The sequence below is a fragment of the Phocoena sinus genome, chromosome 7 (genome assembly GCF_008692025.1).
Source record: "Phocoena sinus isolate mPhoSin1 chromosome 7, mPhoSin1.pri, whole genome shotgun sequence".
NCBI classification, from domain to species: domain Eukaryota; kingdom Metazoa; phylum Chordata; class Mammalia; order Artiodactyla; family Phocoenidae; genus Phocoena; species Phocoena sinus.
Window position 1 is genome coordinate 86,420,411 of NC_045769.1, and position 27,851 is coordinate 86,448,261.

Sequence of the window (27,851 nt, forward strand, 5' to 3'; positions counted from 1 at the left end):
ACTTACATATGAGGAATTAACCTAAATTACCTTTCTGGGCAATGGAAGAATAATGGCTATGCCGAGTGGTGGAAGCAGCAGCATAGCACAGGGAGGTGAGCTCGGTGTTTTGAGATGACCGAGAGAGGTGGGATAGGGACGGTGGGAGGGAGGCTCAAGAGGGAGGGAATATGGGGACATGTGTATGCATATAGCTGATTCACTTTGTTGTACAACAGAAACTAACACAGCATTGTGAAGCAATTATACTCCAATAAAGATGTATTAAAAGAAAAGTATCACTCACTTTTCCGTACAGGACTACAGTGGAGGCAGGATTGGAAGCAAAGAGACCAGCCAGGAGACTGTTGCAATTGTCCCTTGAAGAGGTGAAGTTGGCTTGCAATAGAAGAGAGACAGAAGAAATTGAAAGTTTATTGTTAGTTGGAGATGAGGATGGGAGAGCCAAGGCCGATTCCACGGTTTCTGACTTGGTCAATTAGTAGATGATGGTACCATTCCTTGAGCTAGAGAGCACAGGAGAAGCAGGAACACAGAAGGCTGAGGGGCAGAAGCTGGAAAAAGAATAGGATGAGTTCAGTTTAGACCACATTCTATTTGAGTTACCTAACAGACTTCTTCATGGAGGCACCCAGGCTGAAGTTGGCTACATAGCCTGAAACACAACAGAGAATCAGGTACAGTAGATAAACTTTGGAGATGAGATATTTTTTCTTAATGGATAAATACATTGTGCATATATTAAGCTAATTCCTTCTAATATAGATTGAGAAGTAAAGAACCTCTTGTCCAGTCCTTGATATGCATCTTCAAAGGCTCTGGGCATTTTTGTCTGATCACCATACACTTGAGTTCCTTATTAGTGTCATTGTCAAAAGGCTGAATCAAAATAATTTTATTAATCTCTTACATTTGTATAGTCCTTCACAGTTTACTACAGTCCTTTCCCATACTGCTCTGGACAAAGTCTCAAGTCTGTGAGCTGGCATTGGAGAAGCAGCCTGGGGCCAGGAAACCAGGACAGAACCACAGACCAGGAGTTCTAATGAGGTTGCTGCAAGTATTTATTCTGGGGTCACAGCCAGTGTTCAGAACCAGAAGTCACAGAGTTAACCAAGCCAAGGCCCAATATCCAAGCCAAGAGTCAGAGCCAAGGCCATGGGCAGAGCCAAGAAGCAGTCACAGGATTAGCACATCAGAACAAGCCCCAGAACTGCTGTTGAACCCATGGTCCTCCCTTAGGCCCTGTGTCCTTTGGAGGCATTCTCTCTCCACAGAATGGCACTCTCAGAGGTAAGCAATCCAAGAGGTGGGAATAGAGCACCTGAGGATTTCCTCTGCCTTTATAGGAACTTTGCTTTGGAGAGCGCTCTTACTACCTAAAGCATCTTAGGCACAGTCTGCACTTTCTTTTAAGACAGGTAAGGTTATTTTTTAAAGATCAACTTTGAGTATTATTTATGAATTTATGAAAACCCCTGAATATAAACAATCATTTTTTACATTAAATTAAAATCAATAAGAAAAAGAATGCAGTGATTCCAAATTCAACTGGATTTCTTTCAAAGAATCTTATAAACAGAAAATCCCTTTTTCTACTTGGAATACTTTCCTATGACATCCTATGATAGGTCTTCCTTCATTCACCCTCTTTTATGGACCTTCAGTCATAATCCTTAGATTATTTTCTTTTCTCTTTTTCAGTTTTGATGGAGCCAAAAGACCCTAAGATCTACCCAGGTAAAAAAAAAAAAAAACTAAACTTTTATAAACCTGTATTCTTAGAAATTTAGGAAACACATTGAAAAATACAAATACATTTGTACTGTCTTTTTAAATACAATTTTGAACCGATAATACATTCCTATGGCTCAACAATTTTAAAAGTACATTTAAAAAATATACAGTGAAGTTTTCCTTCCCAGATCAGTCCCTCCTGCATTTTTCGTTGCACACCCATAAACACACCCAGTTGTCATGCATTTCTTGCTATCCCTTCAGAGCTTTGTAAAAGTACAAACAGGTATATGTTCTCATGTCTCCTCTTTCTAAGCAAAACATAGCTCCCTATTGCTCTGAACCTTGCTTTTTTTCCATGTAAGTATGTGCAGAGATTTCCCATTTCTTTTTTGAGTTGCAAAGTATTCTATTGTATGCATTCTATTGTATAGGTGTCCCTTAGTTTATTTAATCAGTCTTTTATTTGAGACAATTTACATAGATACTTAGCTCGTTCCTTTACTATTACTATATAGCGATGAATAATCTGTTTATACATCATTTTGAATATATGCAAGAACATCCATAGGAAAAATTACCAGAAGTGAATTTGATGAATTAGGAGACATTTGCATTAATGATTTTAATGGATACAGCAAAATAGCCTTCTGCAGTGTCATGCAAATATCCACTTTCCTACAGCCTCACCAGCAGGTACTTTTAACAAACAGACTTTTGAAAACCCTAAGTGAAAAACTATGGTTCTCTATATAGTTTAATTAATTTTTCTCTTGTTGTGGGTGTTATCAAGCATCTTGTCATCTATTTAAAGAGCCAAAGATGTTATTTTCTTTTCATAATCTTTGTCTATATTTCTTTTAAATTGTTGGTATTTTCTAATCATTGATATCTAGAATACCTTTATGACACCAGTCCCTTTTCTACAATGTGAGTTTGAGAGTACTTCTCCCGAGTTTTGTTTATCTTTTGACTTTTATATATTGTTTTTGGCCATGAAAGATTTTTAAATTCTTATGTGTCAATTTACTTATCTGTATTTGGCTTCTAGAATATCAATAAAATAAAACACATGAGTACCTCAACAGTTTAAAATATATCTCTTTCCCCAATTTAGCATCATACTTATTGGAATATACCAGATGTAGGAACAAAACAAGAATGTTTAATATCAACAGTATGATTAAGGTTCAATGAATGGTACTGACACACAGAAATGAAAAAGAGGATAAAAACTGAGGCAAAAACATACCTAGACATAACCCCCAAAGTTTGCAGGACCCATATAAAGAAATCTTATAAATGCTACTGAAGGACAAAAAAGAATTCTTGAACTAATGAAAAGACACATCATTACCTTGGACTAGAAGACCCAACATCATAAAACACCAATTTTCCATAAGTTAACTCATACATTTTATGTACCATCCTCCAAAAATAACTCACTGGGTCTTCCTGTGTTTGTTTATGTTTGTTTGTTTTGTTTTTCTTGTTTTGTTTTTAAAACTAGGCAAGATAATTATAAAATCCAAATAGAAAAACAAATACACAAGAATATCCAGGAAAAACCTGATTCAGAAGAATAAAGGTAAATTAGCTCTACAATACATTAAAGTATATTCTAAATCCTCAATAATTAAATTAGTACATTAGGATCACATGAATATCAACAGACCAGTAAAAAATTATAATAAATCCCACAATATTCAATATATACAGAAATTTAGTTTATGATAAAGATGACATCTCAAATCAATGGGTAAAGGTGAACTACTCCATTAATACTGCTGGGACACCTGGATAATCATCTAAAACGAAATGTTGGATCCATACTTCATACATTCCAAGCACCCGGTAAATTCAAAATGAACCAACATTAAGAGAGAGAGAGAAGCAAGGAAGAAAGAAAAGAAAAGAGAGAAAGGAAGGAAGGGAGGAATGAAGGAGGGGAGGGAGGGAAGGAGGACTAAAGCCCTAGGTGAACCTTGAGATGGGGCAAACTTCTAACTATCAGGCAAATATACATTTTAGTATTTTTATATGTTCTGTGTAATTCCAAAACCTTGCGAAATTTTTTTCTTGGATAATAAAGTAACAGGCTGTGTCAAACCTCAAGCAGAGGTTTTTGAGAAAAAACTGAATAATCTCTTTTCTTTAAAGCAAAAAGATATGTATGAGAATATCAGAGGACTATAAACACAGAGAGGGAATGGGATTTTAAAGGCCTCTGGTTGAAATACAAAATTTTTTTTAAAATTCTGAGCAATCTTTCAAGTTAAGTATGTTAAGCCCTTGTATATTTTTAAAAAGAACATGGATTATAGTGATTTATAGTCAGAAGACACAGGTTTGAGTTCCTTCTCTTACCAACCATGTGACCTTAGGGAAATTTCTTAATTTTTCTGAAATTTAGTTTTCTAATTAACAGATGAAATTAATGGGATAATTCTTGTCAAAGTCAGCAAGTTATTGTTTTGATCAAATAATATAATCTGAAAATACTTCATAGTCTATAAAAATCTACTCCATAATATGTAAAAACTAAATTTTCATTGTTACTTAATATGTTATATATCTAAGCACAACAGATATATATTTATTTTAATATAAGAAATTCAGATTAAGCATATGAAGATACTCTATACAGCATCCTAGCAGTCTTGGGGTTTACAGAGTAGAAGTTAAAGTAAGTTTATTACTGTCTATGAAATGCCACTTTATTGATTTGAACATTATTATTTAAAATTAAACTGGATGAATATGTAGACAAATCATTATTCCAAATGGCATGTCGATGGATAGAAGCGGCAGCAGGTACCACGAGGTACTGAAGCAGAGGCATTTCCCTGATGCCCATCACTGAAGCCAGTTCACATAGGGGGGCACACAAATAGAGAGTCTTTGTGGGAGCACCTAAGCTACAGAAGAAGCAAAGAAGGCAGCCATCTCTCTATTCATTCTGAACTGCCACCCCTGTGACCAAGCCTCTCCATCAAAAGCTTGTAAAGGGTCATGCTAATGGCAAAACAGAAAATGATGGCCTCTTTTCCCCTCTGGGTTTTAGTAACATAGAGGATGAAACTCTCAGACACAATGTGTGTTGCATCCTGACAAGAAAAAAAAAACATTTTCAAATAAGGATACTGGGAAGAGGGAGTAGCTTTGGTTTTAATCTGGAATCTTAACTCTAAATAGGCAGGCAGGGCCAATTCAGTCCAGGAAGCCCTACGTAACAGTATCCAGGTGGGCTCTTTATTTCTGAAAAAGAAAATGACTTGCTGAGAATGATTAGTCCCACCATCTGAGATGAAAAATGTATATAGTTTACTCTATATACTTCCATGCTTAAATGACAGATATTGTCTTCTGATCCCATTGTCTGTTCTCAAGAACAAAATAAATAAAAAATAAAAAGCAAGCACTTCCCTTCCCCTACCCACCACCCCTCCCAAAAAAGAAAATCTTCTGTGATCAAAAAAAATTTTTTCACCAAACTAGTCTAAATCTTTTCATTATGTTGCTCAGTTTACATACCACAGAGTTTGCTCTTTTCTCTAAGGTCCACATAATTAATTTTTGAAAATTCTTCTCCAGTGTTTATTTATTGGCCCAAAGGATGGCTTTTAATCAATTGCATTATTTGAGTAATCGTCAGCAAAATTCTATATGGGACTAAACTTCCCTGACTGTGCTTTATAGATTGTTCATGCCTATTTCCACCTAGAATGATTAGGTATAGCTCTAACCTGAGGGCTCTGCCTCTTGGTTCCACCTACTGCCAGGGGTATGCTGGAGTCAGCTTTCACCACTTGCCAGAGCTGATAATGTCCATCTCTTCCCAGCCCTGAAACGAGTGACATCATGGTGGTAGCTTGAAGTTGGCCATGGCACAGATATTTACACCATGGAAATTGGTAAAAACTAAAAGCCAACTCCCCCCACTCAAGAAAGTCAGTCATTAGTCATTTTCCTAGCATACCCAACTATCACTATGTTCTTTCCTGGGGAGCACTGTTCTCTGACCAGTATATAAAAGAGGAACATTAAATATTTTGACAGGATGATTTGCATCCTACTTGCAATAAAAACTGAAAATGAGTGCCTACTGACACCAAAACACAGAAGTCATATTGAGCCAGGTATAAAACCATTTGACATACCCCAGAAGCAGGACCTTGAGCTGTTACATATATAATCACTTTATGGCACTATTGGGAACCTATTCTTGAAAGGCATTCATATTTCTTGCTGGTACAAACTGATTCCAGTCTTTTTGTAGTGAGTATTTTTGTTTGTTTGTTTGTTTGTTTGTTCTTTACTTCTCCCATTGCACTAAGATCACCAGGGTTCAGTGGCAACTTACTGAGGCTGAATTCAATAGGCTGAATGAGTACCGCCAGCTATAAGAAGGTATCATAGTGTGACTATTTTCCATGCTCCACTATTTGCAGCAAACCAAAAATTCAAATAAGTTGCAAGATTTAGAGTGTGGAAGATGAGGAGATGTAGGGGAGGGACAGCTGCTGTTCAATGATCAAGTCATGAATTAGGAACCATTGCTTTGGGGCAACAGTATAGGGGGAACGTTGGTACAAAAAGGATTCTACTTTTCCCATACCTTACCTCCTTTCTCTGCTTACAGCAAATATGATTTTTGGCAAATATGGTGGTGGGATGGCCCAAAACACTTTTCCTCCCAGATGCCAGACAATTTGAAATCTTCTTTCAACAGATGTCCTACAGCATTTGTTGTGAGATGAATTGCATCCCCCCCTAAAATTCTTATGTGGAGCCTTAGCCACCAGAAGCACCTCAGAATGTGACTATTTGAAAAGAAGACCTTTGATGAGATAATTAGGTTAAAATGGGTTGTTAGTGTGAACCCTAATCCAATATGACTGGTCTCCTTGTAAGAACAGGGGATTAAGATACAGACAACAACACACAGAGGCACCATGTGAAAGACAACAGAAGAAGACAGCCATTTGCAAGCCAAGGAGACAGGCCTCAGAATAAACAACCTTGCTGACACCTTGATCTTGGACCTGTAGCCTCTAGAACTGTGAGAAAATGTTTTTTTAGTTTAAGCCACCCAGTCTGTGGTACTTTGTTATGGTAACCCTAGCAATCTAATACAGCATTCCTCATTATTATGAACTGAATTTTGTACTGCCCCTAAATTCATATGTTGAAGCTTTAACCCCCAATGTGACTATATTTGGAGATAGGACCTTTACAGAGATAATTAAGTTTAAATGAAGTCCTAAGGATAAGGTCCTAATCTGAAAGAACTGGTGTCATAAGAAGATAAATAAACACCAGAAATTTCTCTTTTCCCACAGAGGAAAAGCTATGTGAGGACACAGCAAGGAGAAGTTGTCCTTCCATCCTCCAGAGATGTAACAACATAAATTTCTTTTATTTAAACCACCAGTATGTGATATTTTGTTATGGCAGCCTAAGCAGATTGATACACTTTGTATAAGAATCATAGTGCCCTGGTATCTCTGTATTAGTATCTTCCTTTGTATGTTTCACTGCTGCATTATTAAATGATGTAGTTACCTGTGAGGCTAAATTCAAAATGGAACCTCAGAAGAAAATAATGCCAGTTTGTTTTTCTAAAACTTCAAGTATATTTTAAATAAGAAATGAGTAAGAAAAAAGTTACATATAATACTTTACTACCCTATGGTTTTGGGCTTCTAAAAGGCTTCGCTCCTAAAATTAGAAACAAATTAGAGAGATATTTAGTTACTGGTAGACAGTGACCCTAAAAGAGGCTACCTATTCTGCTCATGGGGCATAATTCTTCACTTAAGTCACCCAGCAACACAGTTATTTAGGAGGAAACATGAACAACTTCTTGACCACTAGGTTACCATGTGGTCTACCAGTATCAGAGTCATCCAAATGCATGATGAGTTCCTGTGACGTCCCCTTAGGCTCTGCATTCTGGAAGACCCCCAACTGACTCAGCGCCTAGCACTGCAGAGGAAAGTGGAAATAGATCTGTACTGTTTCTTCTTAGTCTTTCCATACTTATCCTCCATCCTTTTCAATCCTGCTCTGTACTTTGGGAAGTGACCAGAATGGGTGGCATCAACAAATTACATTTGCTCTGCAGCTTCTGTATAGGTTTACCAGCAGAGTATCCAAGGACTAGAGGAGACTGGGGCTAAGGTATTTATTGCCCCAGCTGCCCTCTTTGCCTTCCCTTCCCTTCAGATCCCTGAGTATTGATTTTGTTACTCTATTGCAGATCACAGTTCCAGTCAGCAGCCAAGAAAAAAAAAAAATTGTTCTGAAGAACTTAGGGGCAGGACAGGAATAAAGATGCAGACGTAGAGAATGGACTTGAGGACATGGGGAGGGGGAAGGGTAAGCTGGGACGAGGTAAGAGAGTGCCATGGACATATATACACTACCAAATGTAAAATAGCTAGCTAGTGGGAAGCAGCCGCATAGCACAGGGAGCTCAGCTCGGTGCTTTGTGACCACCTAGAGGGGTGGGATAGGGAGGGTGGGATGGAGACACAAGAGGGAGGGGATATGGGTATATATGTATACATATAGCTGATACACTTTGTTATACAGCAGAAACTAACACACCATTGTAAAGCAATTATACTCCAATAAAGAGGTTAAATAAATAAATACCCTCTCTGAGCTCTGGTAACCTCTCTTTCTACATGTCTCTTTAGGAGTAAGTTGTAAAGGCTCCCTTTTCTTTCTAGTGACTGGGCACTGCCCAATCCTCGCTCATTTCCCTAAACACTGCCCACAGCTTTGTAAAAAATCCTGAATTAATCAGTTTGAGTGAAACATCTTTTTCTTTTTTGGCCAGGACTCTGACAGGTCCAAGAGCCAGTGAGAGTCAAAGTGTAACTGAGGCATCACATACACACACACACACACACACACACACACCAATGCTTCTGCATACCCCACCCCAAATTACTACGTTCTAATATGTTCCCATCTCAAGGTCTTTGTGCTTAGTGTTTTCTCATCTGAAGGCCTCTTTCCATTTTTCTTTACATGATTGGCTCCATCTCATAATTTCAGCTTCCTTTTCAGAGAGTCCCTTTCTGTATAAAAGAGGTCCTTCTCTTTCCTTGTAATTGCTCTGCTTCATTTTATTCTAATATTTATCAAAATCTGAATCTATCTTTATACAGTTTCTATCACCCACTTCTACAGGCTCCAAGAGATCAGGGATCATGGCTGTATTACCACATCTCTAGTGCCACAACTCTGTCTCAGACATAGTAGGCTCTCACTAATTCTGTACACCCATTTATCAGTGACTCCCTACTCCCTTCTCTTCACGAACACAAATACACACCCTCTCTCCACCATGCACACATACATTTAAGATTATTCACAAGTCATTTTTAATAGCTAATTTCTACAGGCTACTTTGGGTGCTATTTTAATTGTATTACATATATAAGAATTGTGGAGGGGCAGGGCCACTGGGCATACAATCAGATTGCCCTAAACTTAGGTTTTTCAATCTCCCTAGAAATATCTTTGACTAAGGCAACGAGGCAATAAATTATTACTAACATGGAGTGTTTTGCTCCCAGGGAGGAACTTGGGCATTGGGGAGAAATAGTATCAATCATTGATTCATTTGGCCAATTTCTATTTCTTTAAATAAAAAGTGGTACATCAATAGAAAGTTTAAGGATAATGATGGAACACAATATTAAATGAAAGAAAAACCAAGGAGATGTGGATGAGATTTGAAAGACTTTGAAGTCCACATGAGGAGGGATTTGGTCTTTTGCCTTCCACCTAGAATACATAATTAAGATGACTTTGGCTCCAATGGGGCACATGGGGACTGTAGAAGGTTTGAACATTTTAAGGATTTAGAACATGTCTACAATTGTCTCTGCCTTAATTACATAAGGGGAAAGCTTTTATTTTAACTCTGGCCAAGGAAACCCTAGTCATGAAACTGTTTTTATTTGACAAAATGTTTACTCTCACAGGAAAGAGGCAGGGCTGTGCACATTTGATGAGCCAACACTGAAGCGGTTATACATGAGCAGAGGGAGAGATTCAAGGGATGGGCATGGAAAAGTTGCCAAAATTATCATGACATCAAGGTCATAGATCAAATCCGTGACCTTCATGCAAATCTTGGGAAATTCATGTTTACAAAATACATGGCACAATCATGAAACTTCTAAAGGCATTCTCCAAACAGTCATATATTCCAAACTGCTAAATTGTATATTACAATGAATAAAATGTTAATGTTTCAAAGACTTTGAAAGCAAACATGCTATATATGCAGATTTCATTTATAAAGAAACCCTTGTCCTCAATCAACTGTGCATACCTTTTCTTTGCACAAATGTAGCCAAACAGCCAGACAGCTTAAAGATAAAGACAAACACTGAGAACAAAGCACAGCACTAGAGCTAAGAGAGATTTGATTCATGTTCTGAGGATCCACGCCACTTTTGACTGCTATGGGATGTTTACTGTTCGCGAAGGACAGAGAGAGTGAACATTGATTATGAGCTCACTCCAGTCTCTCACACCCAATAAACTGTGTTGCATTTCGGAGGTCTGGTTGGGAATGGCTGAGACCATCCTATCAGTATGACTCCTCTGGAAGTTCTGAGATAATCTTGCATGGTCACAAATATTATTACTTGGTCAATAAAAACCTCATTTTGCGAGGCTAGATTGATGAAGATAAATAATACATGCACAATTAATGACTACGGCAAGAGTCTGGAATTCAGCAGTCTTGAGATCTAGCCTCAGCCTATCCTCTGTTTTACTCTGAAATGCACGATACTTAAGCTGTTTCCCTCAGTTCCCTGGTTCAATTTTATTTACTACTATGTACAAAACATTTTGCTAGAAGATGAGAGGTACCAAGGTGTATAAGAAATTCACCATGCAATAAAGACTCTAGCCCAGTCACAGTAATATAAATTAATACCTAGTGAATGAGAAACATTAGGATTAACATGTAAGGAATCACCAAGTTTTAAAGCTTAGTGAAAACAAAGGATTTGTATATCCAAACCCCCTGTGTTGAGCTCGTGGAAGACAGTACAAGCTAAACATTGTTTTTTCTCTTGATTTGTATTTATTGATTGTTCACATATGCTTGACCCTTTACTGAGGGCACAGTTTTTATCCCTATTCAAATGTAATTCCAATGAGGATCAACTTGGATTTCTATGAGGTATAAACCTTACCATTTCTGGGGGAAGTAAAATATGACTGAAATTTTATAGTAAATAACACACCTACGCAACCTTGTCAACTGCTATTATGGCATGGCATTTAGAATTTCTTTCTCCTTTGACTTATATCCCCAACTGTATTATAAATTCTTAGGAGACAAAAGTCTGAGATATATACTTACGGGTTAAGAGTGCTTAGCACTGAAAATAAAACATACTGGATGCTCAAACTCCTTTTCTAGTGTTGGACCCTCACATGAACCTACATTCTCCAATACAATTTCATCTTCATAAGATGAAAGCAAGAAAAAATGCTAAAGGAAATCAAAAGAAGTTTAATGAACATGAAGGGGAGGTTGATTAAAAATTGAGAAACAGAAAGGCAAAGATCCTGAACTATGTCTATATGTACATCACTGAGTCCCCAGCTCCTTGAAGAGTGGCCCCCTTTAAATATTTATTCAATGAGTTAATGAATTAATTGTTAGTGTCTCTCTAGGACAAAATATTGAGCTCAAAGGACCTGAGATATCAGGTAGTTAGGCCATATCCCATGAGAGGAATCTCATGATCTGTTTGGCTCAAAATAGCAATATGAAGTCATCCAAGCCATTATTCCCATATCTAGAACGAGAATGAGTGATGAAGGGAAGCAAATGAGGGAAAAGAATAAACTTCATGGAGGACTTACTATGTGTTAAGCACTTTGCTAAGTCCTTTATACGAAAGGTCTTATTTCATTCTTAAACATTCCTATAAATTAGATACTATTATTCATTCTATAGAATTTTAAAAACTGAGTAATAACTATAATAAGCAGACTCATTCAAGAGAAATAGGGAAAAGTGAAACAGTGTTGTTAAGTCAGAAATATAAAACATCAGAAGTTAAATTATCCTTCAAAATGTTGACATGTTATTTTAACACTTTTACTAAAAGAACAATAAGCAAATGCTTACTTTAAAATGTATGAATATGTTTGCACACAAATGCACATTTCCATTGGATGATAAAACTAAAGTAACCTTTGTAAAAATATAGTTAACAAATCCAGAAAACCATTTTACCAAAAGCCTCCTATAAATGATCTCAGTTCTGTTTTGGAAGAAACTGTTCTCTAGGGAGAAATGAAATAAGTTTTAGTTTCAACATTCACTGTCTTTTTGTGCTGTTCATGAATAAATTGGACTAATTGTTAGATTTGAGAAGTGATGGTTTTATGGTACATATTACTGGCCCCAAATTATTGGTGGTTAAATTCGCCATCTTTAACCAAAGAGTTAGGCTGAATCTAGAAGAAAGAGATATGATTCTCAACGTGGAGTCCCCTAAGTTCTTTGCAATCCCCATATGTATCTGCAACAGGTAACCCCAGTTATCAAGTTCACAAACTTGAGACACTGAAAGAGTTTCACGTATCACATAACATTTCAACATTTAATACGTATTTTAAGCATATCAATTTCTGCATATAAAGAGTGACTAGCACATCATGCATTACAGTGTCATAGTAGTTCTGAGGAACAACGGCTTTCAATTTAAAGAAGAAAACACCCTCCAGCTGAAGAAAATTCTCACATTACAATATGTTTAAAAGAATCTATTCCAGTTGTGGTTGGTTGTCTATGAGAAATCTTTTTCATGGGGGAAAAAAAAAAATTGAACATTCCCATGTGAAAGTCTTTCTCGCAAGAGAAAAACTGTACGTTGCATTTTATACAAACTAGGTGAATTCAAAATGATGGATCATTTCAAAAATATTCATTATACTATTTACTTACATAAATGTGGTTGTATAAAAAGTAAAAAAGGAATGCATTCACAATTGGTTTAAGTAATTTTCTCCTGGCAAACCACCATATAAAACAGGGGCGTCATGGCGCCACAGAATTCTGAATTGTGGTGGAGCATCATCAGTACACATGGCATTAATCTTTGTCTCGTTGCAGGAGACACCCTTGCTTGCATGAGCAGGCTGCCTCTTAAATGTAAGATGGTATAATGTAACTCAGGTTTAAATAACACAATAAATAAGATCTATTTCTCTTTAGCCTTTCTCACCAATCACTTCCAAGCCCTCTTTGTTAAAGTGCTTCATAGTTTACACATTTTAATGTAAATAACAACTTCTTGGAGTGGAAGAGGGACTTTTCCAAAGGAAGAAACTCAAGAGGGTAATATCAAATTTTTTTATTTAACATGTTAAGCATTTGCAAGATTTGGGGGAAAAAATAAAAGTTAGCATATGTATGTGAACACAGCATAATTACTTACTCCCCTTTCTTACTCATCTTTTAGCAAACAATATTTTGGAAATCTCCCTGTTTTATATCACTTCCTGTTCCCCATGACAGGGGAACATTTAGCTGTCTTTAATGTCTTCTAATTAAATACTCAAAGCATTCTTAAAGTCTTTTTTTTTTCCAAATATAGATATATTTTAAAATAACAGACTTTTCCAAATGCATTTTTCTATTGAACTGAGAAGATTTCAGAAACTGTCTCCACTGAATATAATGACTATTTAAGGAAACAAGCTATTTATGTGGAAATATTAAGAGGGATGATTTTGATAACCCACACTCGAGGCCAAAATAAGGATCACTGGGACTTTCACTGAAGAAGTTAATGGAGGCCAGGCCATTGGCAAATGACCTTGAAATCCCTCGATGTAGCCTCAAATTGGCTTCAGCACAAGCTTATTATTAATGCAGACAGCTAGTTTATACCATGAAAAGCACATGGTATCTCTCTCTGAAACTATAGCTGTCACTCAGGCACCCCCATATACATATATAAGCATCAATGTGACAGCAGTTTTACATTTTTTATAAATATCACAAATTTATTAATCAGTATTTTATGTGTGCCTAAAAAATAGAATAAGCAGATAAATTCTAATTATATATGTATGTAGCAGCTTTATATATAAGAATTATCATATAAAGGTATTTAACTAAAACATTCTCTTACAATACTTGAATCAGAGTTTAGACTGTATTTTCCTCTCTGATTTGTAACGTCGCAGAGACACATATCAAGCATCTTTTATTTTAGATATCTCAACATGTGATAACTATATTCCTTAACATCTTTGAAAATTGATATGACATATTTCAGAACTTGCACACATACACACATAGACACACTCACTCACTCTACCCAGTCAGAAAGGAATTGTTTGCTCAGTTTGCAGATATGAAATCATTAGGGACTGGGTTTTACTTTGGGAAATTTGAGTACCATGTATTGTTAATGTAAAATAAAGAAATAAAGCCTGGGAAGTTAGAAGATTATTTTTTTTGGAAATGCATGTTTAGAACTGAAAAAAAAAAAAGAAAAAACTCTCCTAATGGTAAAGCATTAACAAATACTTTTTCATATGAATAAAATCTGTAATCAGTTAGATAAGAGCAATGTGCCTTTTTTTGGCATTTAATCAAACAATGAAATCATATACACATTTCCTGACACAAAAGACAAATGATGTAATAATCTGAAGGAGTTCCTCTATCTCCTTGGAACTTTGCATACTTGACTTGTTTTCCATATTTTGTGACTTTAAATGGTGGGAAAATTATATTAAAATGCTTGTAGCAGTTCCTCTAAACTAGCATCCTTTTTGTTTTATTGTATTTAATATAAAAGCAGCAATTATTTGATTTCAAAGTTATGAAAATATGTACCTTATGAGAAAACAAGCAATTTAAGCTTTAATTGGTGTCATTTTTCACAGAACTGGCAAGATTCTTGCATCCCTGGCACATTGTTTTTCTATAAAACTGCAGAACTGCCTTCAATGAATGTTTTACGAACACAAAAGTTGTTATATGAAGGTATATGCATAGATGTCTGGAAATATAAGATTTCTGGTGGGAGTTATTTACAAAAGATGTATTTCATTTGTTACTGTGCGTGTAACAACTCTTATTATTCTAAATGTTTCTCTCTTCTCAATAAGACTGTTCTTAGCTCATGTCTATGAAACGTTGGGGCTTTTGTCTAAAGAATAAGAGCGGATGCTTTGATGAGGGAAAAACATAACACTTGTGAGAAAAGTAAAAAGAAATGATAATTTTAACTGAAAAGAAACCATACTGTAATATATTAAAAGGCTAATTCTGGTTTTAATCAGAAGAAAGACAATATGAAATATACACTGGAAGGCTTGCCTTATGTAAATTACATATATGAACCACAAAACTTTTCTATTTTTTGAGATGTTGGTTTACCATGAATACTTTGACTTATTCTGTTCAGATTACACATTTCCCATATTTTTCAAAATTACATTTTACTCTGAAGGACAACAGTTCTATGTATTTATTGAGAAATTTCACAACCTTAGCATCTCTAAGGAGTTGAGTGGTTTCTATACCTGAGGAGGTCTGTGCTTGTTTATTGTTGTTTTAATGCAAATTCACAGAGCTATCGCCAAGAGTTCTTATTCAAAAGATCAGAATAAACATAAAGAATCATATTTTTGAAAAAATGTCTAGATGGTTCCTATGTCCAGCGAGATTTTTAGGCAAACTGCAGATTAGTGGACATCTTCCAGGAAGCCCTTGTTGGGAAACTAGAGATTAGGATAGACAAGTATTCTTTATATTCTATTTATATCTCTGACTTTTGTTTTATGTTGGCAATATTTATTGATAACAATGATTAACATATACAGAGTGTTACTATATGTCAGGGACTGTGCTAACCACCTTACATGCTTGCAACCCAACAGTCCTACAAAACAGAGATAATCACTCTATCCTCTTTAGAGATGAAGGAATGATTTGTTAGGGAGTAATTTACTATAGTCACACAGCAAGTAATGAACAAGTAAAAAGTGGAATCCATGTCTGTGAGACTCTAAAGGTGAATTTCCTAACCTGTTCCATACTAGGAGATTCAAACATAAACATGACCATGAGTGTTTTGAAAGCCTTTTTCTGTTGGCTGCCCAAGTTAAGGATCAATGCTACTAGGACTGATGTGACCAAAACTATTGACATCTGCTCATTATTATCATTATTTGTTTGATTCAATTTTGATTCAAAATGAACCACCAAAACTGACTGAATTGCATCAGAACAAGCTTTCCCTTGCTACCGTTTTCTATGAATATCAATATTAAAAGTTTTAAATAGCAGCCCAATGGGAAAAAAGTACATAAGATGTTCAATCCATGTCTAATTGCCACCTATTAACTCACCAATCCATGACTGCATTGAAACTACCAAAATATACCAAAGATACTGGCAGGGAAGTTAAAAAGATTTTTTTTTCTGGGACCAACAAATTTATTTCCAAATGGATATCAAAGCACTGTGCATCATTGAGAGATGGCATTTTTGATGCTGAGAGTTTCCCATGATTCTTCTAGTTTGGGTTACAGGTCCCTGCATGGTTTCTCCCAGCACTCTGGATTCACTCGTATCAGAACACTAGCCTGTGAACCCCTGAGGTGCAGGGCTCCTGATGTTTGTCTTTCTATCCCCTGACAGAGACATATTGTTGTTTTGTTTTTTATTATTTTTTACCAAAGTAGAGTTGATTTACAATGTCAGGTTAGTTTCAAGTATACAGCCAAGTGATTCAGTTTATATATATATATATGTTCTTTCTCAGATTCTTTTCCCTCATAGGTCACTACAAAATATTGAGAATAGTTCCCTGTGCTACACAGTAGGTCCTTGTTGGTAATCTCTTTTGGAGGCATATTGTTATGGGCATAATCCAGGCCATGGTCGACAATTTTTTTCTATAAAGGACCAGATAATAAATATTTCAGGCCTTTAATACTATACAATGTCTGTGGCAACTATTCGACTCTGCTGCTGTAATGAAAAAACAGGGATGGACACTACATAAGTAAATAGGTGTGGCTGTGTTCCAATAAAGCTTTATTCGTACACACTAACATTTGAGTTTCAGGTAATTTTTATGTGATACAAAACAGTATTCTTGTTTTGATTTTTTTTCAACCATTTTAAAATGTAAAAACTATTTTTGGCTTATGGGCCGTACAAATACAGTGAGGGGGCCAAATTTGGCCAGTAAGCAATAGTTTGCCTACCCCTACTCTGGGCAATCAATACACATTTATTGACTGGTTGAATGACTAGGTAATTGTGAGAAATTAGTCTCTGCTCAGGCTGAACACATGATGAGACTGCACATGTGATAAAGGCAAGCTTTTGTGTCATGACTTTCAATTCCCACTTTAGAAATAATCATAAAGGATAGGAAAAGTAATCCTGAGGTAGTAATTAGTAGGCAAGCCAAAATGACACAGGGCCAATAATTGATATCAAACTAAAGATTTCTGGAAAAATCCAGGTTACATGTAGACTGACTCAACAAAAAACTATTGCAGTTCATCCTCACCAACAGGTAAGGACTTCTAGCTGCTTCTCTGATCTCTTGCTCAGCATCCTGTTTGATCTGCCTTTGGGGACTGGGGAACATCTATTCCCACATCTCGCTCTTACTCTGCTCCTTACCCAGGCTCATATTAATTATTTAATTATTTGAGTACACCAGTTGCCTTGATTTTAAAACTCAAAGTTTATTTATTGAGCAGATGTGAAATTTTTCACAGATAAATTGCATTGTTGTGCGCTGGCATTTTGTGTATTTAGTTTGTCTGGGGAAAACATCTTACAGAACAGAGTCCATCCAGGTAGATGTAGGAGGGTACTTGCAGGGCTGGGTTACTGACAAAAATGAGGGTGAGTCTTGAGGCACTGGTAGAATTGGGCATACCCTGTCCTTGCCTGCCTTATGAAATCCCTAAACTCAGAGGAACAATCACGTTTCAGTCCCATGAATCCCTGTTAAGAATATTCAGTACTAAGACTTCATATTAATGGATTCCATCACTTTCTAGTATGGGTTTCTTAAGAGGCACAATACCCTTCCCTCTTCGGACATTGCTGAGATGCCTGAACTTCTAGGATACAGACAGTCAAGTCCCTGCCCTCTCCCTACTAGCCAAGCCAGGTCAATCCCATATGCTCACATGTCATCACTTCTCCTCTCCAACCAAAATCACTCAAAAGCAAGAGAATACATGAAGAGTTACTTGATTTATTAATTAGGGAAAATAATGTGCCTTACTTTAGAAGTTGTTCTTTGAATTTTATGAACTGGTATCTGACTGTTTATAAATATAACATTTAATCTCTGGCCTGAAATACTTGACTTCAAAAGGAAATGGTGGATGGCGTTATGATATAGAGGAATTCAATAGGGGATTCAAGAGTGCTTGTAGCAGTCATCATAATATGTGATCATAGATTTATTTGCTGAAGTACTTATTCATTGTTACCCTTCTAGACTGTGAGCCCCATAGGAGTGAGGACTATGTTTCTACAGCAGTGTAAAACAGAGCCTGATATACAACCAATACTCAATTAAAATGTATTGACCAAATAAATGATTAAAGTGATCAAGAGTTAGCTGACAAATGATCACAGCTGTTTACTTGTAACAGGAAATAAAAAGACACTTCCAGCCCTACTTATACCACAGTGCCGTGTGAAACAGTTGTGTCTCTGCTTTAATTCAAGGTCTACTCTTGTCTAGCACATGTGTGTCAGCTTTTGCTTAACTAGTGCCTCATGTGATTTTGACCTTCTGCTTCACCCATCTCATACTCTACTTTCCTTACTGTAGCCCACACTACCTCACTGGCTCCTTCTTTTTTTATTTTTTATTTTTTTTTACCTCTGATTATGTTATGCAAAGGCAAATTAGTTAGGATGCTTGTAGTCAACTGTCAGAAACCCAAATTTAGCTACCTATACAAAAAGAAAATTTATTATAAAGGTACTAGACTGTCTTGTGAAACGAAAGGCTAGAAATGTGGCTCAGCCTCAAGGAAAAAATGCAGTCAAGGACTCACAAGTATGAAGTTTCTCTATCTTGCTCTCTCATCTCTCTCCTCTGCACATGTGTTCAATTCTTCCCTATTTTTCTGCTTTCCTCGGCTTCTTAGGCCATATGGCTTATTTTTATGACAGTAGAGAACCTGGTCCAACCACTTGAGGTTCCAAATCCAAATTTCTAGAAAGAGATTTCTTAGTCCAAGTGCTTATCCCTAGACTAAGCTGCAGCCATGTGGAAGAGGGTGGGTCAGTGGAGGAAAATTTCTGGAAAAGGTGCCAGGGTGGGGGCTACTTGACAAGCAATCTCATGAAGAGTGTACTACAAAAGGGTAAGGATGAGCTAAATATGCCTCCAAAACCCTTGATTTGAAGGTATGATGGAACTCCCCCTGTGAACAGACAAGGAAACAGGAAGGATCACAAGGGACAGAGGAGTAAGTCTCTCCAACCCACGTCCAACCTGTAGGAGAGTTCTGACATTGTTCGTTTACTCTAAGATATCAAAAGTTGTTGGATGAATTACTAGGCTTTGAGGTCCTCATCTCCTCCTCTATTCTAAATGAAGCTCAGAAAGGATGGAGAAACGAATATTAGCTAGGACTAAATAAATTTAACATTAGGTAAATCTAGTGAAATTCTGAAGGGGAATTTTATGTTAAGCTCAAACTAGACAATCAACAGATATCATTTATTGGTTCCACCTTTACGTGGCACGTTCAGGCACAGTGCTAATGACTACAGGTGTCAAATTAATATAAGATCCCCTTCTCTAAAGAATCTCATGTCCAAATAAATATCTATGAAACAGTGTTAACTGCTGTAAGAGAATATATATATAATCAGAATTATGGGTTCCTGATGGAAGGTATTATAATTCAGCTGGACCATCAAGGAAGACTTCAGAGAGGAAGTGGTATTTCACTTGAGTCTTCAAAAATGAGTAGGAGTTCACCAAGTAGAGAAAGTGGAGGGAAGACATTCTGTGTAAATGGTGCTGCAGAAACAATGTTTGACAGTATCATGTTTTTTGTTTTGTTCACTCTGAGGACCAGACGCTCAATGAGGAATAATTAAATCTGGCTCACTTAAGGCCAGATATCAATCCACTTTATGAAGACACAAAGTAATAGATGAAAATGATTGGAACAAATTTATGAAAGTAGAAAAATACATACAATTGTCCAAATCATAATTCTCTGCAGCAATCTAAGTGATAGTCTAAATGCTTTGGGATGAATGCTAAAAGACTTATTCCTGTTCCAGGCTGGACATCTCTGCTTCCACCTGTTCAATTACTTCTGAGCCTCCCGCTCTCCTTGACCCTCACTAATATGCACTGGTCTTGTGTATCCTTTCTTGTTATTTGTAAGAAAATTCTTATTCTTTGTGATGCTCATATTTCACTAAATACCACGTCTGCCATGGTATATTTAAGGAGGTCGGGTTTCCTCCAAGACATTCTGTAAATGATTTGGCCCTAAGGACAGCATCCTTCCTTTTGTACAGCCATGGCTCATCAGCTCTGAGTCTGTGTATTACATCTATTTGCTCAGGCCAATATTCTGCACGCCCCCTGGAGAAGGCAGACTCTTTTCCCTTCTAGTATATGTTTTGTCCCTTGGTGCTATATGTGACAATGAGTTCCTAAACTGAAAACAAAACTCCCATTTGGCAGACATAGGGCTGCCTCCTCATTTCTGGTTAAATACTATTAAAAATCCTACCTGTCTGCTACATTTCAGCAGTGTAATTTGCCATTTCCCTCCTATAGTCATGTATCCTACCTAGAGGTATAGGAAAGTGATGCTTATACATGTTTTGTGGAAAAGTAAATAATTATAATAATTTTCTCTGAGTGATGTGAGTGGCAGAGGAAGGGGAATGTTCTAGGAGGAGCAAGAGAATAAAAGGATATAAATGGTGATTTTCAACTATAGAAAAAAACTGATGGTGATATGAGTCTTCAGACTATTTTTAACAAACATACAACCAGAGCTTACTAGAGCAAAAACTAGGTACAAAAAAAGTAGAGGTATGATTTTTGCATGTGTGAATCCACAAAGAAAATAAATTTTTTAAATTTCAGAGATTTTTAAAATAATTTCTCTTTCAGAAGGGAGCATTCTCATTTCTCATTAGATTATCAATAGGGTAGGAGGAATAAATTTTAATTTTTACATTTACATTGTAAGAGAATAAAATGAGAAAGAAACAATTAACCGAAAAGTATTGCGCTGAGATTTGAAAGACTATGAAAAGCTTTGGGCTGAATTCTGTTTTCTTTTAATTTTTATAGTCATTCCTTTTCAATAATCACTGCCATGAATCTGTGTGCATCAAAAATTGAAACGCTGTGTATTTTCAAAGCACTAAAAATTCCTCAAAACAGCTCCAGTGGTTCAAAATATGCATGATGATCATAATAGCCACCTATAAATACTGTAGATCTAACACATGATAAATAAACAGTACCAAATATTTGCACATTCACATTTGTGTGTGTGTGTGTGTGTGTGTGTGTGTATATATATATATATATATATACATGGAGTGGAAAGGAGAGAAGACAGAGGGAGAATATTTCTGTTAATGCTTGCAACTAGTTGGCAAATATACATCTCACAATATTACTACATTGCATGGGACTTATGGGAATATGTATTTCTGTATTGTATACATAAACATAGAAATTGGAATGTTCACATGTACACATGCATACATATTTTAAATAACATTTTAAATGCACTTTGAAAATACATATGCATATACATACTCACACACATTCTGAAATGCCATCATTCAACATAATTCATGATGTGTATTGAAATGTATCAAAGCAGAAACACATTCCAGAAAGAAATACTCACTGGTGCAATTAAATCATAAAGGAGTTTAATTTGTTCGCTTAGTAGCTAAATGTTTTTTCAACATTTTGGCCGGCAGTTTCTTTAATGAGAATGTACCTGGAATGAATTAAATTTGGTTATTATTTAAACTCATGAGTTAAAGTGTTTCTTCAGGGACTGCACTTATGCTTTGATGCATTTCAATGAATATTGTTCTTGAAAATGCCTGTTTCAACTACTTGAAACTTGAAAGCTGAAAATTCTCATAATAATCTGGTTTATGAAACTAACCACGAATATTTATGGGATACATGGACATGATGTGCCTCTCACTCTTTTTTTACGTAACAACTTTATTAAGATATAATTCACATATACAATTTACCTATCTAAAGTGTACAATTTAATGTTCTTTTTAGTGTATTCACAGAGTTGTGCAACCAGCACTACAATTAATTTTAGGACATTTTCATCGCCCCCGAAAGAAGCCTTGTACCCATCAGAACTCATTCTTCATTTCCTCCTACCTCACCTCCCTGCTAGGCAACCTCGAATCTACTTTCTGTCTCTATGGATTTTCCTATCCTGGACATTTCATATAAACAGAACCCAACAATATGAGGTATTTTGTGACAGGCTTCTCTCACTTGGAATACTGTTTTTAAGGTTTATCCATGGGGTGGCATGTATTGTACTTCGTTTCTTTTTATTGCTGAATAATATTCCACTCTATGGATATATCACACTTTATTTTTCCATTCACCAGTTGATGGACATTTGGGTTATTTCCACTTTTTGACTATCATGAATAATGCTGCTATGAACATCTGACTATAATTTTTTATGTGGACATATGTTTTCATTTCTTTTGGTATATACCTAGGGGTGGTATATAACCAATGGCTGGTAATATGGTAACTCTATGTTTAACCTTTTGAGAAATTACCAAATTGTTTTTCCATATTGGCTGCCCATTTACATTCTTACCAGCAGTGTATGAGGATTCCAACTTCTCCATGTGTAACTCACTTTGATGTCTACAGTCACTCCTCCTAATTCATCAAATCAATGCTTCTCCTAAATGCTAGACTCTGTGCTCTACTGTGTCTTTCTGATGGATGCATGCGAGCATAGCCATAACAGATGAGATATGAGCCCTGATTTACTACTGTTGTATGCATTGCCAAAGCACACCAGATATACCAGCCCTCCGTCAAGCACACGACTAAAGCTATCCCAAGAACACTCTGTACACTGAGTTTTATCAACACTAAAATGAGGGAGCCTGGTCCAGAATGAACTAGCCTACTTCCACACTTGTTTGTGGAACTGATCGTTTCCATTTGAAACCTATTTGGTGGCACCTCCAGCTCCATGAGCAAGCTAGGTATGTAAGGAGGAGGCACAGATACAATTTTAGATCAACTTAATGTATCTTAAAAATACAAACCTTGAAACTGTTTAAACAATAGCCACTTGAGAAATAAGTCAGTCTACTAAGGGAAAATGATCCTATAGGTTGTTTAGATTCTTGAATAAGTACCCTCCTACATTCTCAGAAGAGACTCCAGTCTTTCACTGCTAGAGTAATTTTAGACACACTATTACTCTTTCCTAAAATTATCACATGGCACATGTTTTAAAATTTGAATGAATTGTAATTTCCTGGGTTATGTGAATGTTGCAAATTGTTTTGCTGTTTCCAAAACAACCTTGAATAGGATATATAAGGGAAACACTAATGAAGGTTAATTATATTTAATTAACTGAATTGTTCACTTTTTCATATTTTTTCTGCATACTATAGGCACACAATCTCAGTGAAAAATTAGCATATATACCAACCCTCACTATTGCAATACACTATTTTACAGTGAGGTTTTAGGGGGTTAATGCCACAAGAACAATAATAATGATAATAATAACAAAAATAACACCCCTACATGCATAGAATGTGCCAGGAAATACACTAATTGTTTTACATATAACGTAAATTAATCTTCACAGCAACCCATTAAAGTGGGTGTCATTAATCTCTCCAATTTACAGATGAGAACATTGATCTTGGGAAGTTAAATTACTTATTCATCTTTTATTATGCAGCAAGTGATGCTGAGCCAAGACTAGAATCCAGGTTTGTCTGATTCCAGTGTAACCTCCAGGCCACGCTGCATCTAACAAAAAGGGCTTTAACCACTAAAAAAAGAGACAGTTCTGTAATATATTTTCTATAGCTGCAATTCTCAGCATCTTTACTCCCCATTGAAAAGCTCATTATTTCAGTGGATCACTGGCAACAAAACACTGTGTGGATTAACAAAATAGTATATCTCTTACACGTATTAACTATTTCTTTAAATATGTACAGTATTTATTGTTTAATAAAATACAAATTCATTATTGTTAAATTATACTAACCTTACTATTACTTTGTAATATTTCAATCAACAGATAATGAAAATACAACTATCAATATGTTAGGATCTGGAAAATTACATTCTATTGGAAAGGGAGCTTCATATATGAAAATGCTAATACCTATAAGAGCTAGAGAGTTTTCATAGCCTTAATGAACGATATGTACTTCTAAGCATAGAGGAAGCAGTTACATATGCCCATTAACTGTAAAATGTTATGAAAAAACTATAAAATACAGCATGTGCTTGAAAATTACTTACTTAGTTGTTTCCATTTTGTAAATATGGGATCTAAAATACTAAAAAGACTAATTTTCTTGGTGTTAACAGAAATAAGGAATCATCATCATAACAAACAACTGTATCTTGACTATTCACTCAGAGTTCAGCTCCTGGAACATACTAGAAATTTAACCAATATCTTTAAATAAATGTGCAATTTGTGACCTGTATTCTGTGCTACCCTCCAGAGACCTTTTTACTTATTTTCCTAAAACTAAAATGTCTTTCTGGTTTGCTAAATTTAGAGCAGCAATCTTAGCATTGTCCTTAATTAAAATTCAATAAAACCCCTCAATTTAAAAGTTATCATGGTCAAAACTGTGGGTGAGCTACAGAAACCAGAGATAAAGGCAGTTAAAATGGATTTAGCCACCTGTGAGGTGTAATCATCATGCTGAAATGCATGGCCCAGAGTGTTTTCACTGCTATTATAAAATGAAACACACACAAAAAAGTAAAGGAAGCATTCAGATATGACAATTAATAAATAATTATCACAAAATTAGCAGTAAATAAGGAATCGCTTATTAATCCAGTGTTACCTAATATTCAAAAACAGATTCAAAATCATGTCTTAGAAAACCCATGAGTTTATCAATCATACACATATAAAAATGCTACTCATCATCTAGATCACATATTCTTGATATTAGAAGTGAAAGATCTAGAGAACTTACTGGGACCAAAGAGGGCCTGTATCTGAATCATTCAAAGGTATGTCATATCGCATATAAAATTTATATAGAGGTAAAACAGGTAATTCTACATTTTACTATAAGAATCACCATCTGCATAATTATTATTACATAAATGTAATCCACTAATATTCACTCAGTAATATAATTTTGTGCTGGATATACTCATATTCTAAAAGATTATACTTAGCTTTAAATAATATTTATTGGTTAACAAATATTTATTGAGTATATATGGTGTACTGCTATAAAGTGAATGGTTTATTTATTTATTTATTTTTGGCTGCATTAGGTCTCTGTTGCTGCATGCGGGCTTTTCTCTAGCTGCGGTGAGTGGGGGCTACTCTTCCTTGTGGTGCGCTGGCTTCAGTAGTTGTGGCTTGCGGCTCTAGAGCACAGGCTCAGTAGTTGTGACGCACGGGCTTTGTTGCTCCGTGGCATGTGGGATCTTCCCGGACCAGGGCTCGAACCCATTTCCCCTGCATTGGCAGGCGGATTCTTAACCGCTGCACCACCAGGAAGCCCAATGTGAACAGTGTTTTGAAAGACACTGTCTTAGAAACCAATATCCGAAATCTTATATCTCTGCACCCAGCTAGCTCTGGATATTCAAAACCTACATTCTTTATTACAATTTGGTTTTCTCACATGTAAACTAAATTAATTTCACCCATCTCATAAGGTTATTTGGAAAATTAAATTAAATGAGAAATTTAAGTTAAAATATTTTTTAAACTGTGAAATAAATCACAAAATTGGCCAAATCAGTAGCTTGGCAACTATATGAAAGACAACATTGTCTAATTTTTTTTTTTTTACTTTTTTCTTTCTCTTTTATTTTGTATCTATATGAGAAAATGATGTTCACGAAACTTATTGTGGTAATCATTACACAATGTATGTAAGTCAAATCATTATGCTGTATACCTTAAACTTATGCAGTGCTCTATGTCAATTATATCTCAACAAAGCTGGAAAGACAAAAATAAAGATAAAAGGATTGTACATTCTAAAAAAAGAGAGACCATATTGAAAACATTCACTTTAGCAACTTCTGATAGACAGGAAAACCTGATTTTAATTTACTACTGACTTTTACCAAATTTTTAAGCTTTAGTTTATGAGACAGGTCACAACTCTTTTCCCCAGTTACTAACACGCTGATTGTTTCAAATTCTGCCTAATTTTTAAAGCATTTTTCAAACATCCATTTTGGCAACAGAAACCCAAATGTATTTTAATAAGACAAAATGGGTACTATTTATAAAAATTATTAACAAAATTTATAGTCTCAATTCATATATGTAGAGTGGCTTTGAATCAGCTAACTCAAGCCAAAATTCCTCGGTCCTAATATTAGTACCTACTAGTACAAATATCTTGTATGACCACAGTGGTATGGATATTTTCTTAACTTTTTCAATTTTCTTTTGTCTACACGATATCAAAATGATCAGTTTCTCTTATTACACACAACTAAGAATAATAAATTAATTTCCCTTCTAGCAATTAATGACATAATTTTTATAAGATTCTATACTCCTAGATTACTAAACAGAGTTGTGAAATCCTCTCCAAGGCTCTCATCAGTTTCTTATTTTCTATGAAAAAATAAACTTTTCTGTAGAATTACTGAGATACAACTAAGCTGATGCCACCTTTGGAACAGTTAAAACGTAGAATTTCCAAGTGACTTTCCAGATAACGGCTTTCTAGAAAGGAGGTTTAGATGACCAAGAACCATGGGCAAATGACAGTGTTTATAAAGAAAGAACAAGCAACTAGAATCATCTGGAAAACTGCTGTGAATGCATTTAAGATACACAAGCGTTAAACTTTTAAGCATATTTATTAAGTCACTCAACAGATATTTGAGGGGTTTTATGCATCAAGCAATGAGCAGTAGGAATATAAAGGTAAATCTTACCCAGACCATGCACGTAAGGATTATGCACTGAATAATGGAGCTGAGAAAGACACATCAGATATAGAAGCAGATAAAAATACAGATTCAAATATAGCTGTGTATGAGAACTATACTATAAGATAGAAATTGGTGTGACACAAAATATATACAAATATAAAAATTTCAGAAGTGGTAACTTAGTAGAAGGATTAGAGAAAACATCTTAGAATACAGGGTCTTGGAAGAGCATGGTGCCACTGAACGTAACAGTAGGGAAGGCAGGTTTGGTAGACCTAGAACCATGAAAGCAAAGACCCAGCATGGGAAATTATGAATTGAGTTCAGATAGTAGTGAGGCCACTTGACTAGAGTAAGAGAGCCTAAAAGTAACCATTTGGAGATAAGTTTATAAATAAGGTACAGTCATATTATAAGAGGGCATTGAGTATCAAGGATATTTAGGATATGGCTAATATCTGGTAAAATTTTTGAAACGTTGGAGACTTTTTAATACTAATATAGTACATGTGATATATTACATTGTAGAAGAAATTTTATAGGAATATTAAGTTGGCAAACATTCATAAAGGAATTAAAATGAGGAAAAGCTAAAGAAGGGAGGAACGGGAGCTACTATAGCAGCAAGATGCAATGTAACTGGCAGAGTGGGAAGTTAAAGAGGCCTGCACTTAGCTACAAGAATGAGAGAGAGAAAGAATGTTGTAAAGACAGTTTAGAGAGACGACTGGCAAGCAGTTGTAACCATTTGGATTTAGAGTTAGAAATTCGATTTTTTTTTTACCCTTTGGCAAGTATTATCTGGCATTTATCCTGTAAATTTCCATATCTGCTAGAGCTATTAGG